At 43.4% G+C, this 15,593-nt stretch overlaps 1 protein-coding gene across 2 annotated transcripts in view; it reads right to left on the bottom strand.

Annotated features, from left to right (window-relative positions):
* TMEM244 (transmembrane protein 244) overlaps positions 1–15,593 on the bottom strand; it is an 89,279-nt gene that overhangs the window by 59,900 nt on the left and 13,786 nt on the right. The gene's annotated exons all lie outside the window — the stretch shown is intronic.

The following is a 15,593-nucleotide window of genomic DNA, read 5'->3' as shown; positions in this document are numbered from 1 at the left end:
ATGGTTTCCAAACATACTTAATAAAAATGCACGCCCATCTACATACAGGAGCTTTTGAACAGTCCTCCTAATCCTTTGGTCTGTTCAAGTGTCATTCACGTTTTGCTTCCTCTCCCTGAGCATACATCACTTTGATTCAGACCGGCACACTTTAACCATTGACTGGCTTGCACTGTGAATGATGGTATTTTCCCTGGTCACGTGCACAGCAACCTGAAAAGTAAGTCACTTCAGTGCCAGGACTGGTGTGTTGGGCCGTTCCTTTACTTTTACATTTTTTCCGTTTTGACATTTGTTTTACATGTTGCAAGTTTGCAAAAATTATAAAAAATGGAAACACTGCACACTAGGCAAAGCCAAACAAAAGGGCTTTGCTAATGCTTCTTTTTTTATAAATAGATGTGCCTGTTCATAGGTGTGAAGTGGCTCATGTTAACTTTACGTGTAGAGCGTAGCACAGCCCAAAGTTTCTTGGTGATGCATAAATGGAGTTGATTCCTGGAACCTAGCAAGATCGTACAGAAAAGTCTAGGTTTTAATTGATGTCTAAGTGAGAGAAAATTCTGCTCAGACCAGAGGGCCACAGGATGGCTATTCCACTGTCTGACAGCTGCAACAGAGAAAGTGCTGTCAGCAAAAGACATAAAATATGCTCTTGAGACATCTGGAAGAAAGAGAATTACAGTTCTAAAATAGCGAGATTGCCTATATAAGATAACGTATTGGCTAAAGACACAGGAGTATTGGAAAGGGCATCCTTATGTACAATCATCAAAAATGTGAAGATGATCCTAACTGTGGTGGGAAGCAAATGGAAAGAGCTCTACAAATGAGTAATGTGGGCACAGCTAGAAGCACTGGTTTCTAAACAGGCTGCAGTATACTGACAGAGTTGAAGACAACGTTCTTGAGGGTCAGCAAAACACATTGCTGGCATAATCCAACCTAGACTGAACCAAAACATTAACTACCGGAAGGTGAATAGAAAAAGACAATGCCCGTGAGACCCCTAGACTAAGAACTACTTCAGCCAGGAGAGAGGTCCATCATTTTGGCCAACCAAAACGGTTGTCAGATACCAGGTGAAGAAGGCGAGATCACCAAAGTCTTGTTCTTCACTGAATTCAGATGCAAGAAACTGACATTCAACATCAAACCGTGGACAAAACAGTTGCAAGGCAAAATGCATCTTGAGCAGGTGGGAGTTCAGCTAAGTGTCTAGACATACCAGTAAAATCTGGCACTCTGATGATGCAACAATGACACAGTGGGGTATAGGTTAAGGTTACCGAGGTAACCTCAGGGTAGTTTGGTTTTTAGGGGTCGGGTGGAGGGTCGGGGTAGTTTGGTTTTTTGGAGGGTGTGGAGGTCTGGGTAGTTTGTTTTTTGGGGGTGGAGTAGTTTGTTTTTTGGGGGTGGGGGTTAGTTTGGTTTTTGGGGGTGGGGTCATTTTGTTTTTAGGGGCGGGTAGTTTTATTTTTGGGGGTGGGTCGGGTGTTTTTAGGGCGGGTGGGGGGCTGAGGTAGGTTTTAGGGCTCAGGGTGGGTGGGGGTATCGGGGAGTTATATTTTTAGGGCAGGTGGGGGATGGCATGCGAAAACCACACATGCCTTTACCAGGCAATGTTTTTACAACAAAAAACTTTGTAAAGGCATGCGTGGTCAAGGCATTCGTGGAAACAACGTAGTTGTTGTTCCGACCACGTTGTTCAGGCATGCATGGCTGGCGCATGCATGTTCCATCATACATTCTGTGTAGACATCCCCCAAAGGAGTCTTTGGAGACATGTAGGCTTCTTCCAGACCTCTCTAATGCCTTTCCATGGTTCACACCTGTTTGACAACAAAGCAGATTCTACTTTGGAACATTTCAAAGAAAGTATGGCTATGGCATGTTCTCTGGGTCTTTTGATCCCTACCAAACAGTTTCCTCACCAGTTTAGGAAATTCCGAAGCTACTCTAGTGGCTGGACTGATTAGGCAATGTCAATCTCTCCAGCCTCTGCTGCAATCATCCAAGTCCTTTCAAGGCTGGGGACACTGATCTGGCAGGCAATGTGCAGACCACCAAGGGCACCAGTCCTTCTTGTCCCCTTCCACTTTGGCAATAATCACCAATCAGCTTTAGCTTGCAATTAGTGGCACGCACCCACCCTGTGGGAGTCAGGATCCAGAACTTGCATCTATGACGACGATCCATCATGTCAGACAGATATGTCCTTCTCATTGTTCAGCATAGCTATGCCTTGTCCTTTCTTTCTGCTCCGATTAATTTTCCCCAGACATACAAGCGAATCTCAGAGGGACCCTTGTCAATACTGTTGCACTAAGTGTGAGTTTTACTTCCAAATGAGCCACTGGGAGGGTTCTAGACTAGGATATAAAGGTTGTTTGCTACTCTCAATATTTCTTTTGCTGAAAAATGGTGAGACCCTTCCTGCAAAAGGACAAATTCAAAATGATCGTGCAGCCTCAGATTCGGTCTGCCCAGGATCCCAGCAACAGGATGGTTACCATCAACCTGCAGGACACAACTTTCATATACCACATCTCCTGTGCGCATAGATGTTACATACGGTTCAAGGTTGGCCAGGAGAACTTTCAATTTGCTGTGCTCCCCTTCGCCGCACCAGTGCCCATCCAGTGTTCAAAAAGTGATGCCTGTGGTTGCCACTGGTTAAAAATGGGGTCCTTGATTGGCAGTCAGGTTACTTCCTGTCCAAGCAAGGACCCTCACTCTAGTTGGGGTAAAGGAGAATCACCCTCAGTTAACACCCACTTACCCCTTGGTAGCTTGGCACGAGCAGGCTGGCTTAACTTCAGAAGCAACGTGTAAAGTATTTGTACCAACACAAACAGAAATACAGTGAAAACACTATAAAAAGGACACCACACCAGTTTAGAAAAACAGGTAATATTTATCTAAATCAAACATGACCAATACGACAAAAATCCAACATACACAAGTCAAGACATGAATTATCAAAAGAATAAGAGAGTCTTAATCCTTAGAAAACAGTGAGAATGCTGTTACACAAAGTATCCGGTTAGCATAAAAAATAAAGCCGCACTGGTGAGCGTTCGTCGGAAAAGAGTAGCAATGCGTCAATTCCTTACTCGCAAGTGAGGCCGTGCGTCATTTCCTTCTACAGCCAGGTCGTGATGCATCGATTTACAGATGGGGCACCTCGGATCCATGCAGAATCGGGTTGCATTTGACGCCCAGGGACAATGCGTGGAAAATCCGGTCGCATGGTATCAGAAAACCGTGCTGGGTGAGGTTTGCATTGTTATCAGCCTCAATAAGCAGGTGTTGCGCGTCGTTTCTCCAGCCGCTATGCGATCTCCCAGTCGCGATGCAGGTGGAGCATTGATTTCAGCCGCGAAGTTGGTGACGTGTCATTTATCAGCCACGTTGCGGAAGGTGCATCGTAAATGTCCCTGCACGGTGTTCTGTGCGTGGATTTTCAGTTCTTGTCTGCCAACGTCACCTTTCAAGGGCCCAGAGACTGGATAGGTCACCTCTTGGCAGGGAAAGAGTCTCAGCAGAGAGTCCAGGTGCTGGCATATTTTTTTTTTTTCTACATGCATAGGTTTCTGTTTGGTGGTTTGAAAATGAGTGCCCTTAAGTGTTTTGATTTCTGTGTGTATTCCATGTGTGCATAGATATCCTTGTCACGTCCCTCTGTGAAAGCTCACTTCACAAAAGCTAACTCATTTACTTCTCAGATTCCACAGCACAAGCATGAAATAACCAAAAACAGTAGACTAGATTTGCAAAATGATGCTGTATGATGATAAAAAGAACAATTGGGCCGATAATTTTAGTGTGAAACAATAAGAGGTATCAAAGCAAATTTTCAAGAAAAGAGGACAGGCTGCATGGTAACAAGGATAAAACGAGTTAAAGGATTAAAATGGCTTGGATTGAAGGGGGACAGCAGGACAGAAAGATAATCCACTTGCAGAAACGGGACTTCCTGTGGAGAACAGCAAGTGTGAGACAACATTTAGAAATTCAACTAAACACCACCAAGCATATATTTGGATTGTCTACAAATCACCTGAGACCTTCCAAATAGGATCCCGATATCGTACCCCCAGAGACTTGTTTCTCAATGATGGACTATGTGTCAAAACCAGATCTGTGATCGCCTCAGTATAGGTTTATCTGTCGGCTTGATTTCTACACTTGCTAAATAGTTCTTTTCCCACCCTGGGTAGGATTTTGTATCCCTAAAGAAGTGTTGTTGTCAAGACGAGGTGGCAGTGAATTTAAAACGTTGGCCTTGCCTGTTTGGGCTACATCAGTTTCAGACTAAACAAAAAACTCCCTGCCTCGGATCAAGGCAGAATTAAAAAATGTGCATAAGGGAGCCAATGTAATTTTTATACTTCCAGTATAATTTAGATTCTGGAAGATTATGTTCCAATTTGCGCATTGAAGTACAGTTTGTCCTCCATTTCATTTTCTGATGCAGGCAGATTCTTATAGCATGAATAAAAAAAATGGTATTACCAGTGGAATCTCAGAAGGAGTGAGCACTGTAAATTAATTTTTGAGGAAGTGCCTATCAACATTATTTTGCACATCTTGCCACCTCAGTTAGGGCCCAGCTATATGCAAATCGGTCTTGACCCTGCTCCCATGGGAGCAGGCCAGACCACACTGCCAAGCCAGGTCCTTTGTGAACGAGAATACAAGCAATCTAGGACGTGTGTCGCCCTGATAAAGTCTGACACAATGTGACTCAAACCCCTAAATATTCGACTTTGAATTAGCAGAGGTGTGTCAGGGGACTCCTTAATAGCCTATGCATTTGGATGCAGTACACTTTGTGCGCTAGGGGTCAAACTAACGTAATAGCGCCGGGTATGCCTGAAAAAGGAGGTGTGGGTGTCCTGTTAATTATGGGTTAGAAATAGATCACATTAGATGAAGCGGGAGACCTCCATATTAACTGATATGTGCAGGGATCCCCATCACACTGGGTAGAAGGTTGGCATTAATTGTGATGTGGCTGGGATCCACTAATGTAGAAACATGGAAAATATTCTGTTAATTGAGAAGTAAAGTGTTAAGTAAATTATTAAATGAGGTGAGGGCAAATTCCCATTAACTTGAGTGCGTGGGCTACTCGCATGTTCGGTTACTTGTTTAATTTTCCACACCCCTACAACAACGCAGACATTTAGCTCTGCTGTCAGTGTGGAATGACAGCCTGGCAATAACTGATAACGTAATGTTTCGTTTTTGCTGGTGCTGACCCCCATTGCTGACGGCATGGACTAATCCGTCCTGCTGTTCCAACAGGGGTGAGGTGATGGGGTTTCACCCAGGTCCAGTGATGGTGCTTCTTCTCCAGCAGGGGTCAGTGAGTGGCTCTTGGCCCATTCTGTTTTCCAGATGCCTACTCATTTCCTCTACTTTTTAGGACAGCTGGGCTACATTATCAAATCTATGCAGAGAACATCCAGCTTCACCTTGTATCTGGTGGTAGCCAGAATCCACAACTGTATTCCAGAAAGTGGCTGCAATTGAATCCAACAAAATCAGGTCATCCTTTTTCATTCTGAACACAATCTAGACTATATCAGACATCAGGATGCACTGCCACTATTCTGTAGCAAAGCCTTTACAATCGCAAGGAAAAGTTAGAAATGTACAGTTTGAACAGCTAAGGAATTGGCTGCAAATCTCACATCTGTGCTGCATCAAAGTTGTAAGCATTAAAAACATCACCCGTAGTCAGGAAATGAAACCCAAAGATTTCCTTGGACTGCAAAGGACTCGAGATCTCCAGCCCAGATGGTAACTGTGCTCCTAGACTTACTTATTTTGATTATAGTGCCATACTACATATATATTACAAAACGGAGGTATTTTTGTCCTAAAAGGCATTAGGAATTTCCGAGTCTTGTGTTGGTTATTACTTTAAATGTCTTCTTTTCCAACTGTACAAAAATCTTATTCGATTAAAAAGATTTCATTCTGACTGATCAAAAGGTTCAGTATGATTATTATATCACAGTGTATCTGGGCTCCAAACATACCTCTACACTCTAGAGTAAGCCTTCACTGCTTGCTCGAGTCTTTAGCTCTATAGATGCAAGTATACAAAGGGCGTAACTAGGTGTTCCATTTCAAGTGTAATAATACCCAAGACTCCGGGGCCATTGGTAAATTATAGCGCCAGGCATGGACACAGCCCAGACACTACTGACTGCCCCAATACCAAGAGAAAATGTTTTAGGCACGGCGCCTAATAAAACTCTGGATGTGTAAATAACCACTATAATTTGCCTACCATCATTGTCTCGTTTATCTACTCCCAAAAGCTTGTTTGTCTAATAACGTCGGGCACCCTTCTCTTCTTGTAATGTGTTGCATTATTGCCATGTTGCAGATCATTTAATGTGCTTAGGTGGCGAGACGAGGATTTGAGTTATTTCCAAAGGTAAAACTGACCTTTGGCCTCTAAAGGGGGTACAATGTAGCTTATGTAAATGTGTCTGATGTAGAAATCCATGTGAAAACTTTAGGTAACGGGTTCAGATGTCACTGGTGTTCCTTCAGACAGTTCTCAATCTGACATAAATGACTGCAGTATAGTTGGAACCGGGTACTATAAAATTCAAGTTATTTTTTTATTATTATGGTGGACTAACATTAACAAGTACAAAAGAGGCACCAGCTGTGGGAGCTTACAATAATAACATGAGGGGTGTTAATACAGCATTAATAACTGCTAATATGCTGCCATCTGGTCAAAGGATTGACAGAGGATGGGCGACATCTGAGACAGTCAAACAAATAGGCGTGTTCATGTGCATGCTACTGAACTCTGTTTGCAACCTCGAGTCCAAGGGGTTTAATCCCAGCAAGCATTTAATACTTCTGAGATTTACTGTGTTGAGTAACTGCTGGGAGGGGAAATGCAATACTTAGTTCTGGAGAGCTTACTACGCCCCCACAAATGTCATTTTTTGTGTACTGATGAGGTAGTTCTTCGCTTTGACTCCATAATCTTGACCAGAACCAGTTCTAGGATTCATGGGGCCCCAGGCAGAATAGGAACATGTGAGGCCCTTCTAAGGTGTAAAATGACGGGAAGTGACAGCACAGGAATGCCATCAGCTGATCATTAATTTTCTGGCATTGTTGAAGCAGCTTTATAGGAAGCTAGATAGATAGACAGATAGACAGACAGACAGATAGATTAAAACCATATTGAGTAGACATACATTACATTAACTAAACTGGGTGAAAAGGCTGGGCCCAGGTTTCTTCAAAACTGATAACTACTCCAATGCTCCCTAATTGTTTCCAGATTAGGGATCGGTTAAAATTCCTAAACACCAGAGCTATGCAGTGGGGTTTCATGTGACTCCCCAGTCCTCCCTTTACACCAGTAACATTCAGATAAACCATTTGGTTTACTGCAGGCAAGGGTGACCAACACAAAAGGATACATGTTAAAACAGGTGAGTAATCTGCAGGTGCAGCAGCAAACAAATAAAAGCACCAACTACAAAAGATGAGAAGAGGAGACAGAACAAATCTCATGCAACAGGTAGGATGGCTAATATATTGGCGGTAGAAGGACCAAAGGCTGGACCACACATGCACACTAAGCGCCTAAACACAGCAAGTATTCTCAAATTACATTTGTAAGAGGTGCAAAGAGCTGGCTTAAAGATCTAAAGAAGAGTAGGCTAAAAAGGGACAGCAGTTTGTGGCCAGGGAAAAAAGACTACCAAGAGCTACATTGGGAGTATATTAAAGCAACAGTACAAGAGGGACTTACTACAGTAGATATGTGCAGTTCACACCTATAAGGAAAGTAAATGTAGTAGCGTGGAATAGGTAAGATGAGGGAAGTGTTGCTTGCCTGGCAAAATAAAGCTAAAGTAATATCAGTGATTAACAGTTTAAAAAATTTTAGACACATATCCCTGCTGTCTGAGAAAACACTTGACAAATTGCAAAAAGATCAGAACCATGCCACTTGACTCATCTTTAGCCTAAGAAGTATTAACCAAATTGCACCTGTCCTCGGGTAAGTCCACTGGATCTTGGCTAAAGAGATAATTGAATGTAAAACTTTTGCAAGACCATTTCCATCATCCACAAGTTACTCCAGTCATACCAAAGGCAACCTAACCAAACACTTTTGGTTTTCCAACCTCCAACGTAAGATCTGCCTTCCTGACCCTATTGGCTACCTACTCATATAGGCTCAATGATTGGCAGAACACTCCATGTGTGTTGATGTACTCTACGGAATGCTTCTCCCCCCTGCTCATTACCTCTCCCCAACCCCCCCAGAGCCACTGTCTCCTGTACACTCTCACTTTTTCTCCTTGCCTCTCACAGGATGTCAGTCCCAACTGTGCTTCTAAAACTAGCAATTTCCCTGGGCCTCACTGCCAGTCCCTGAGGTCTGGGATTATTTGCTGTGGAGGAGGAGCACACCATTCTGTGCTTGCCCAGGGCAGCCCATTGTCATGCTGCACATGACAATATGCTAGCTGGCTTTGTGAGAGTCAGAGTGGCCCTGTGTACACCAACCCTAAGACTGCAGCAGCTTTTTGGGTTGTGCGCCGATGCCAAGCCAGACCAAACCAGTAGCCAAGTGTATGAACAGTAATAAAAAAAAAACATCCCACCCGCTGGCCCTTGCCATAGGCTTGTTGTTTAACTGTGAATTGTCTGCCTTTCCTGTCTGAGCCAAGCCCCTTCCCTGTGCTTCGCAGTACGTAAGTCTTGTAGGGTGGACAACTCTCCATTATCACTTTGCAGGACATTTCTTGGGTATTAGGCAACTATTAGTCACAAAACAATTTTTTTTGTGTTTCATTCCATAACTACCTTCTCTAAATCAGTCCCCTTTAAATTACATAACTAGGCTGAATAAATAAGGTGTTTATCTGGTAAGATTAATATGATATACTGTATTTGAGTTGCAATACCTTTAGCACCTCCTGGAGTAAGCTTTGACTGCTTGCTATGCCGCCTTTGGAGAGAGAGGTTTGTAAAAGGAATAAATCTTATCCAAATTCAATTTAATTGTCAGTTCTGAAAAATAAAGCAATTCTAAACAAAAGGTATCCACCACAGATGCTGCCAATTAATTACCTACTGCCTCTGACCCAAAGGTCTCACAATATACTTCTGCCTTTTTCCAATCTCATAAGAATACTGTGGGAGTAAAAGACAACAAACAGCTTGAGACATTTTGAGACTGCTGAAGGTTTTTTGAGCAGAGGAACAACCAGAGCTTTTTAAATATTTACCACGGGAAGGAACTGAACTGATGATGAGGCAAGCAAGATACTGCAAAGAGATCAGAGCAGGAGCTAGGATCTCTAGATCTCAGGTCAAAACATGGGCAGGAAAGGGTCCCACTGGGAGTGACATTTAATAGAAAAGTCAAGAGGAGCAATAGAGTACACATAGGAGAACATGCTATTCAGCAGACACATCGAGGATGGTTCCAGATCACAACACTTGGTGAATGAGGGCCTATGCATCTCAAAACTAAGACTTTCTTACATGGATTAAAGAGACCGAGAAATACAAACTTCAGCAGAAGGTTCAACAGCACACACTAGTTCAAAGAAAGTTCTACCTTTTTTACAGTCTCTTTTTGCTTATTCTACCCACTTACATCCTCCTTTAGCCTCCATGCTCTACTTTACATCCTATTTCTTGCCCAGCTTATTACCTACTCTGTCTGGTTCAGCCACTCTGATATCCAGTTCACTCCGGCATTATCCCCTCTTCACCTCTCATTTCTCCCCAAGCATCTTAACTTCTCTCTCTGATTCTGCCATTCGGACATCCATCTATCGCCTCAATGCTCCACTCAGTACCTCTCTCTTCCACCCAGCCTCACATCTTCTCTGGCTGTTCCTGCCCCTTATGCATCCACATCTCCCTTCCCTGCCCTACTCCTCACCTCTCTACCAAGCCTTTATCTTCTCTACTGGTTCTGTCAATCTAAATCTGCCTACCCCTTTTCCTTTTGCCCTTTACTTTTAGCTTCTCGCTGGTTCTGTTCCTATTACATTGACCTCTCCCGTTCCTCCTTCACTCTGTCCTCTTACCTTCTCTTGTTGAATCCTCCCCTCTTAGATTGACCCCTACCACCCCAATCTACTCTTCTTCTCTCCCCAACCCTTTTACTTTCTCTTGCTGGTTCTAAGATCCACCTTTCCCCTCCTCTCTCCTCACCACCCTCTTACCATACCTTGATGGTTCTGCTTTTTTACATCCACATCTTATCAGGGTGCTTATAGTAGAATTAAGCTCTCTTATACCCATGCTTGTTAAGCATGCACTACCCTCCACCTCTCATTTAACCCCATCCTCTTAACTTTTTCTCGGGTGCTGCCCTGTGTACATCTGCATCTCAATTTCCAACCTTCTGAAGCCTATTGTCTTTTCTCATAGATTCTGCCCCTCTTAGCCCTACACTTCTTCTCATCTCAGCCCCCGCTTCCATTATTATCTTGCGGATTCTGTTCCTGTTACATCCATCTCTATCATAGCTTCGGCCCTTCTCTTTCTGGTTCTGTTCCTCTTATATCCACCTCTCTCCTGCATGCTCTGTACTTCACCTTGTCTCTCGCCCTGCCTCTTATCTTTCTCATTGATCCTGTCTTTCAACTACCACAATTCCCTTTGTTTCTCTTCTCCACTTAAGTTCTTCAGCTGGTGCTGCCTCTCTTACATTTTCCATCCAAGTACTGCCCTTCACCACTCCTCTCTCCCTCCTGTCTCCTTACTTTTGCTGGTCTGTCCACTTTAAACCCATGTCTCCCCTTTTACACCCCCTCCCCCCCTCAGGTCTCTTAGCTTGTTTCTGCTTCTCTTACATACAACTCTACCTTCGATGCTCTACATTACACCCAGGGCCAGACTGGAAACCCTAAGCAGCCCTGGCAAAGGCAAATGTTGTCAGACCAGCCCCCATAGGGTACACTGCGAGCAAGCCTGATCGGGACAATGGCACTTGGGGGGGGGGGGGGAGGTAAGAGGGGGGGGGGGATTTTCTCCCAAGAAAATTTGGGAGAAAAGAAAAAAACTGTGCCTTCAACAACACATTCTCATTATATATTCAATTGTATTAGTTTTTAAATCATAGTAAATGAGGACCTTACAGAGCACCAGGATACGGCAATCTTTATTGGGGCTCTTCAATGGTTCCCTTACCATCATCCTCTAACAGCGCATTTCATCTCTCCATAACCCCTCTCTCACATGTATTTCATTTGTTTTATAGCGCCTCTCTTACCAGCGCAGGGTGTTGGAGCACTTTACATCACACACATACAGAGGCAATGAATCATACATGTGTAAATCAGCATATAGAAAATGGTACATAAGACAAAGGGGACTACAAGGTGTAGGCTTCACATATCATCCATACTGGTAGGCATTTTTTAAGGAGTGCTTGGTCTGAGGAAGCATAAACTTGGGATTCAGAACGTATCACAGTGGTTTAGGTTGACTTTAATAAAAAAAAAAATTCGACCCAAACAAACCGTTTTTAGCAAAATTAGGATAATCAAAGACTGGGGAAAAATATAACTTTCCAATCTATACCACGCAGTTTGCATGCCACTCTTTTATGGCAGTTCATAGCTCAATGTACTACATTATGACTGTAACTTATGACTTGCACTGTAACAAAAGGACCTCCAAGAAAATAAAGCAGTATCCCACTGAGCTATACACATAAAATAATGTTCTGTAATTTGCACAGTATACAGTCTTTGCAGCAAGCATATTAATCCTTTACATGCTGAGGCCGTCTCGGAGCCATCCTCGCACCCACCCATGGGGCAAGCACTGGAGCTCCCTCCCTCCATGCAACATCCCCTAGGAGCCCCCACCAGGGGTGGCAGCAGAAGCTCTTCCGATACCACCCCGATCCCCCATCTTGGCGATCTGATGAAATCAACAAGCACACCAGTGTCATCAGATGATGCCGGATACGTGCTGGATCCATTTGCTTCAAGTGCGTCAAGGAGAGAAGTCGCTTTTGGCGAGCCCTTCTCTAGGGGTGGGGGGGGGGTTCTTTTGCAAGAGACACAGGAGTAAAGGAAAGAGTTTTTCTTTTCCCCATATGCCTGTGCCTCCACAATCATGGTTGTGGCCAGGATTGTGGAGCAGGAATCAATAGACTAGACCACCAGGGGTGTATTCTATATGATAAATTTTCAGGAAGTGACCCCTTAGGCAAGGTTCACTCCCCTGGGGAGCAGCATGTTTTTTCTGTGCTTCACCTACTCTCTCCCCACCCTCCCTGGGGGCTAGTACAGCCTTTTTTCTTGGCGGATCTTCCCTCCCCCTCCCCTTAGGATGAGGGGGAAATCGAAACCCAATAGACACCAGGGATTTTATTTGATAAATTTAAGGGGAGACACCCCTTGGGCAAGGGTTGCTTCCCGGAAAGGGGGTGGGAGAGGCAATATTTTGTATCTGTGTTTTGGTCCACCTCTGGGGGCTAGTTTGGCTCTTTTTTTGGCCGATCTTGCCCACCGCGGGTGAAGGGTGTTGGGGGGGAGGGTCAAAACCAACTAGACAAAAGGGATTTTAAGCAATGAAAGTGTGGGAAGGGACGCCTTGGGCAAAGGGTTAATGTTTGGGGTCTGGACTCCTTGGACCTCAGGGTGGGTGGTAACAATTGAGTCATCTGGGAATAAAGTTATGTATGTAGTGGGGGGGGTCGGCTTCTGAGGTAAGGCTAACTTCCATTTGGAGGGGTCTTTTTTGCCTTTGTCATGCCTCCTTTCGGGAGGACATCAATGTCTTTTGATTGATGATTTTTATTAATGATTTAACTTTCTTATCTTTTTTTAATGTAGAGACAATTGTTTTCTTTGTCTTGTTGGTGAATCCTGTTTGTGGGTGCAGCTTTGGCAGATCTGTAGTTTGTGGAGTTATGTTTGGTAAGCAACTCATTTTGTAATCTTTTCATCTAATGTGTATCCCTTGCCTGTTTGTATAATTTTTTGATTGCTGTACTGTTTCAATCTTTAGCTTTTCCGTGAATGTCTTTTAAAGCATCGTATTGATGTGTGCATGTTCTTTACTGCTTTGTGATATATATAATTTTTTTGTTTTTTCCTTTCCGGTGAGACTTCTTTGCAGATTGCTGTGTCTGTGCACAGTAGGTGCAGTTCATACTCAGTCTTGCTGTCTCTGGCAAGTGAGTGGTATTGTTTTTTGAGTATATTGGTCTTTGTGTGTGCGGTGTACTAATTCACTTTCCTTCCAGATTACTTCATACCAGTAGTTTTACTTTCTGTTTTATAAAGCCACACTTTATTACTTATTTTACACAGTGTTGGTTATTATTGTTGAGTTACTTATCAAGTTACTTTTATTAGTAAGGATGATATTGGCTAACAGCAGGATTACCGCTCAGCAGGGTGTTCGCTTGCTTTTCAAATCTTCCTCTGACCATGGTTCAGAGACTGACTCTGCATCTGGGGCAGAGGAGGAAGCCTAAGACCCTGGCAGTGAATTTTCTGTCTGAGAGGAATCATCTGATGATGAAGCCACTCTCAGTGCAGAGGAAGTGCCTCTTTTAGAGGAGGACATTGGTGTGCCGATAGTGCAACAAGAGCCATCTGGATTGCAGCCTGGGGCTGAAAGGCTTCCCACTGGAAGTGCTGAACTTTGGGTTGCTCCAAACGTGGCGTAGTCTGTGTTGCCTGTCTTTGCTGGTGTTGCGGGGTGTAGATTAAATACTGTTTTTTTTTTTGCCAATAAATGTCTTCCCAATGCTTACGGACGATGTCTTTTTGGATGAGATTGTTGACCAGACTAATTTGTATGTTGAACAGTATTTGAAGGACAATAGTGCTAGATGTAAGCCCCACTCTAGAGCTAGCCGGTGGACTCACACAAATCTAGATGAGTTGAAAAAGTTCTTGGGCTTAACTTTTTTGATGGGCTTGAAAAGGAAGCCATTGCTGTCTTGATATTGGTCTACTAGTCCCTTGATGCCAATGGCTATATTTCCTGCAATCATGAGTCATAAGCGGTATTTGCTTCTGCTCTGGATGCTGCATTTTGTTGATAATGCAGCAGCATAGCCACATGATCACCCTGACTGTGACCCTCTCTTTTAAGATTCAGCTTGTTATTGATCACTTTTTCAGGGATCCATGTTGCAGGGAAAGAAATAGCTAAGGATGAGTCTCTGTTCTTATTCAAAGACTGTTTGTTTTTTAGCCAGTAGACTCCTGGCAAGACGACACATTATGGAATTAAGATGTATATGCTGTCTGAGAGTAGTACTGGATATGTCTATAATTTTGGGCTAGAGATTGTTCTATTGATCCCCGTGGTTGTCCATCCACTTTTGGAGAGAGTGAGAAAATTGCGTTGGAACTTGGTAAATGACTTTTTAACATATGTCACCATTTATACATAGATAACTTCTACACTGGTGTGCAATTGTTCAAATAACTGTTCAAAGAAGACACTGTTGCTTGTGGCATAGTCCACCCTAAACGTAAAAGGTTATCCTAAAGAACTTTATGTTAAAAGCTTCGGAGGAGACAGTGCAATGCTTTGCGTAGTGATGAGCTTCTAGCTGTGAAATTTTCAGACAGGAGAGATGTCCACAGGCAGACAATCATTCATGATGAAAGTACTTCACCTTGACTGTTTGGAGTCAGGTTGCTGAAGCGCATATGCCTTTGTGCATTTTAGACTACAATAAGCACAAGGGTGGTGTAGATAGAGTAGATCAGAGGTTCGTGCCTTAGAACTGCTCTTCATAAGGATTACATTTGGTACAATAAGTCAGCTATTCATTTATTTAGCAACACTCAGTGCTTTTGTAGCACTCAAGGATTGTTCTCCAGATTTAAAGATGAATTTTGTTCAGTTTCAGCAGTCTGTTATAGGCAGACTTGTTGTAGTGGAGCAGGTGATTCCTCCTAGAGTTGGAGTGGTGGAGATGTGCTACGTTGAAAGATCGCCACTTTCCTGATTACATTTTTCCCACGGCTGAAAAAAAAGAAAAGGAAAAAAAAAAAAAAAAAAAACTTTCCATGCAGGAGATGTAGAATCTGTGTCTCTGTGTCTGAAGCGGAGTGTGGGTTGAGAGTTATATGTACTGCCCCAACTGTCCTTCTATCCCTGGGTTGTGTGTGCCCGCATGTTTTAAATTGTACCACATGCAACACAATTATTAGGAGCAATCGTGAGCATAAAAGTGAACCGACTGGTCTGTATTGTTTTATATTTTTTGTTCAGTTTCATGGTTGGCAGTAGTTTGATGTATTTAGTTAAACCTAATGTGTTTGTAGCATTAGTTGTTTTTTTCATCTCCTTCAAATTATTTTTTTTTTCTTCTTCCTGTTAATAAAATGTGATGCCGGTGTGTGCGAACCAGCGTCTGGCTGACGGTGTGGACTGGCACTTGGCTGACGGTATGCATTGACTGGCACTTGGCTAGAGGTGTACGTGTCTGGTGCTTGGCTGGCAGTGTGCATGGACTGGTACTTGGCTGGCAGTATGCAGTGACTGGAGCTTGGCTGGCGGTGTGCGTGCACTGGTGCTTGGAG

Source organism: Pleurodeles waltl, chromosome 3_1 (genome assembly GCF_031143425.1).
Source record: "Pleurodeles waltl isolate 20211129_DDA chromosome 3_1, aPleWal1.hap1.20221129, whole genome shotgun sequence".
NCBI classification, from domain to species: Eukaryota; Metazoa; Chordata; class Amphibia; order Caudata; family Salamandridae; genus Pleurodeles; species Pleurodeles waltl.
Note: the sequence above shows the minus strand (reverse complement) of the source record. Positions and strands in the feature narration are given on the sequence as shown.